The 4,520-nt window shown below is 36.0% G+C and overlaps 1 non-coding gene across 1 annotated transcript; it reads left to right on the forward strand.

Moving 5' to 3' along the window:
* The first annotated feature begins 2,902 nt into the window (after positions 1 to 2,902).
* Positions 2,903 to 3,093, forward strand: LOC114493478. Its single transcript, XR_003684148.1, has one exon. It is a non-coding gene; the product is annotated as a U2 spliceosomal RNA (small nuclear RNA).
* Positions 3,094 to 4,520: the final 1,427 nt, after the last annotated feature.

The raw sequence follows: 4,520 nt of genomic DNA on the forward strand, positions 1-4,520 counted from the left end.
GGCAGTCATTCCCATTGATGGAGTTCAGTCCCGGCTGTTACGAAGTTTACACCAACATAAGTAGAAAGTGACCTAGTTACCAAAATGAAGAATGTCTAGCTAAGGTCCGAATTCTTGCTTGTTTTAGTAGTTTGGGTTGTGAACTCATTTCATTCACATCTTCTTTTGAGTGTTGGCTCTAACCCTGAGCAAGTTCTTTGGTTCAGTTTAACATTTGCCATTTGTGATAAGCATTTAATTTTTCCCACAGGTTGTTGCCCTCTCCCTTCCTTCCCGTTAACAAAAAAGAAGTGTGGGCATCCCTCAAACATTGCCATCCTAGTGCCACAGAGATATAAATATATAACTTGGTAGAGACTGTTATCACTTTCTAATAAAGCATATAGTTAGATTATACATCATTCAGGAAGTAGAAAGTGGTTTAACTTATAGTTAATATTAGATGGTCAAGGTATTGAATTTAGTTGACTCAGTTTTTCATTGGATCTGTATCAAAATTGTTTGGTCAGCTTTACTCATACAGTATAACTCCAACCTTTAGTATTTTCAGGGAGTGAAACCTGACCTTAAGGCTTCATAGAGAGAGGAAAAAGGCCTTTTTGTTTATGTGAATTTACTTCCTCTTAATAGTTCTGAGTTTCAAATAATGGCACCCACATCCAGCAACAGGTTGCAACAATTCAGAAACCTCATCTGAGCTTAGAACTCAGACTAAAACTCAATTTTATGTTACAATAATTTTATATAACCCCTGTTACATCTCAATTTATGGAAATAATTAGGGCAAATTAGATCACAGGAAAGTTTAATTAGCCAGGCATAGTTTTGAATTAAAGTTCATTTTCTGTGAAAATTAGAAAAGCCTGAGCACTCAGTTCTCCATTATCTGATGATTTGGTCTCATACATCAACAGCGTCCTGGGCACACGAGGGTGGGGCCGTGACTGGAGGGCGGTGTGCTTGCTGACCCAGAACTGGAGACAGTGCCAGGAAAGCTGAGTGGTCCAGAAGGAGAGTCACTATAAACCGAGACCCAACTATTTCCAGTGCATTAAGCTCCAGGTTACAACTTTCTGCTCTTGATTATGCATGTGATTTTCACATTACCTGAGGAATTCATTACTTGAGAAGCTACTATTTGATATTTTTTAAAAAGTATCAGCCTCTTTTTCCCATGTCATATATGCTGGAAGCTGTAGGATAATGTTTGTACCTGAATATTTGTACCTGAATATTTAGGGCTGGGGATTATATTTTAGACAAAAGGGAGTAACTTTTCTGATTTTACATTTACTCTTGAGCTTTAATTTTTCTGATAATCACATTATAGTTCTTTTTATAAATGCAGTATACATAGCATGTGACTCCATATTTACTTTGTATATACATAGATAATTTGGCAAATCTTTTACTGATGATTACGACCTTTAATTAAAGTTTATTTAGACATGGTGACTTAATTTGGGTTAAGGTGGGTGATTAAGGTCTACCTTTAAAGACTGGCTCAAATTGTCACTCTTTCAAGGGGACTTCCTGAACCCTCAGTCAGTGTGTCCCCTCCGCCCTGTTACCATGCCCCTCATCCTTTGCCTTGTAGTAAGGCTACTCATGCATACCTCCCACCCTTCTGTAAGTGAGGGACTTTCTGTCATTCATCTGTGCATATGCCACAGCACTTAGCTTAGGGTTTGGCCTGTGGTTGGTACTTAATTTATTCTACTGATCACTAATGTGAGAAGTTGTTTATTGTTCAGGACAAATGGCTTTGAAACACATCTATGCGCAGTGAACATCTTTGAATTTCTCATTTCCGTGTTGCAGCATGGAGAGCAGTTACCAACTTGGTAGTTTATATTGGAGCAGCCACCAGCTCAGGATCCACATGTTCACCACTACCACCCACTTCCTCTGACATCTCTCTCCATCTCGACTCAGACTAATGACTTCAGTGTGGGAAGACACTAGACAAAAATCACACTAAAACAATATTTTGTATCATAAGTACAAAGCCATCAAACATGGAATTTAGCAGATCATGTGGATCAGCCATGAAATTCAATTTGAGTTCCACTGTATATGGTATGTCAGAGCCATCTTCTACATGGGGGGGGGTTAAATAAATACTATGCAAAATTACCACCGAAATACCTGGAAGCATTTGCTTATAAATTACTCTGAAATTAAGAATATGAATCTTTGGCTTTGATTGTAATTTAGCCACCAAGCACCTTATTTTTCTATCCCTTTTCTATGATTGTAGTAGCATAAAGGTCAAACTATGGCCACTGGTTTTCATCACAACACATACTTTTTATGTTATCTGAAGTTCATAATTTAACTTTGGAGGGTGGTTAATATCAATTTCACATGATAATTAATAACAATATCTATTAAGGTAAATGATACAGGTTGTGTTATAATTATTTGCATTTTATCTAACATGGGAAAACAAAGGCACAGAGAATTTTCCAAAAACTGCATAGTAAAGCCGGGGTAGTACCAGGTCAGAGCTACATCTCTGTCCTTTGTGGCTTGATGTTGAGCCCTAAGACCTGTCTGTGAGTCTCTGTTCTCTGAAAGTCGTTCACCAGTCGCAGTGTCTTGAGCAGACTGTAAATCCCCCAAGTATGTTTTGTTTGTCTCTAAAATGCTTTTAGATTTATACTTGAGTATTATATCTGACATCATGAGAATTTGAGAAGTTTCAAATAAAATTTTATTTTATTTGAAATATCTCAAATAGTGATGAAAGGAGTTACCTGAGTCAGTAAATACACAATACAATATACTGAAGATATAATGTTGCATTGTATACCTGAAACCTATATAATTTTGTTAACCAATGTCACCCCCAAAAATTCACCCCCCAAAATTCAATAAGAAACAAATTTTAAAAATGTTGATTGCTTCTCAGCCTTTTGGCTAAGATCAAGTGTAGTATCTGTTCTTATCAGTTTAATATCTGATACATCCTTTATCCAAGGACAATATATTAAATGGATTTTTGGTATTAGGAGATGGAATAGGGGCTTGCTCTGTCCACTCCACGATTCGACCTGGTATTGCAGTACTTCCAGCAATGGTGCACGAAAAAAAAAGAAAGAAAGAAAGAAAGAAAGAAAGAAAGAAAGAAAGAAAGAAAGAAAGAAAGAAAGAAAGAAAGGTTGAAAGGACAATGAGAAAATGTGACTTGAGGGAACTTCTCATCTACCAACAGGTTCATTAAACTCAACTTGCCGCCTATTTAATAGAAGGAATTTATGGTCTAAGCAATCCCTTCTACTTTACCCAAGTTGAGGAAGTGATTAAGAATTTTAACTAAAAGTACCATTGAATTGTACACTTAAATGGGTAATATGAATATATGCTATATAAATCATATTTTAATAAAGGTGTTAAAAATAGGTACAGTTTCTGGATTGCTGTAAGCCAGTAAACATAAGTGAGTAAACATAAATGGTTTAGAAAGTCACCCAGATTTAGCTAGTCAGAGTGAAATTTCAGACAGAAGATTCGAGAGCTGGAAGAGAATTTATAACTTGTGGTTGCAAAAACTAGAGGCCCAGAGAGGCTGAGTCATTTGGCCAACATCTTACTGTGAGTTAAAGGCAAAGGCAGCTTTTGAAGTCCATTTCCCTTAACAGATGAGAGCAACACTTGCCACTCGAAGTTCTCATGTGTTCACTGCATCACCCTCTGTTTCCCAGGGTCCATATGTCTTCTAGAGTTGGAGATCTCTGTGAGGTATAGCGCAGTTTTTTGCTCAAAACAGTCAACTCACTTGGTACTTGCCTCAGAATCTAAAAGTACCTAAACAAAATACGGCTGGGCCTAAATAGATATGTCTGTGAGAAAGCAGACAAATGCTTCTTTCTTCTTTTCTTGATTCTCATTTAATTAACCTTAACATGCATATTCTTTGTTGCAAGCTTTTCAAGTCATTTTGGGGAAGGGGGTATATGGGAATACAAATTTTCAAAAATCAAAACTATCAGTCACAGAATTAGTGCTATATTGTCCACACTGTTGCAGTCTGAAATCAAAGGTTGCAGACCTTTAGTATTATTCAAATGCATTGAAGATGTAAAAACTGCCTGCATGCTGGAAGCCTTTTTTGAATTAAAACTTTTTGAACTTTTATCTGTAAACTAAAATAGATCACTGCACTTGGAGCAAGTATCTATTTCATTGTACCATGTTGGGATTGAATTGTCTATAAAAAGAAACAACTTTTTTTCAACCTTTATTTATTTTTAGCTCTAGGTCTAATTTCACTTCAAGAAATATGTGCTTCATATTTGCAGCCAAATGAACTTCATATTTGCAATAAGAAAAATGTGTTTTATTATTTGAAACAATAACCCATGTTTTACTGAGAGACATAAAAGGAGACTGAAATTAATGGAGTGACACACCATGTTCCAAAGAGGAAAAAGAATTTTCAAAGACTAAATTCTTCCTAATTTCTATGTTTAATTCAATTTTATTGCAGATCCTAGCAGTCATTTTTTTCTTAAATT

Source organism: Phyllostomus discolor, chromosome 1, assembly GCF_004126475.2.
Source record: "Phyllostomus discolor isolate MPI-MPIP mPhyDis1 chromosome 1, mPhyDis1.pri.v3, whole genome shotgun sequence".
Taxonomy (NCBI): Eukaryota; Metazoa; Chordata; class Mammalia; order Chiroptera; family Phyllostomidae; genus Phyllostomus; species Phyllostomus discolor.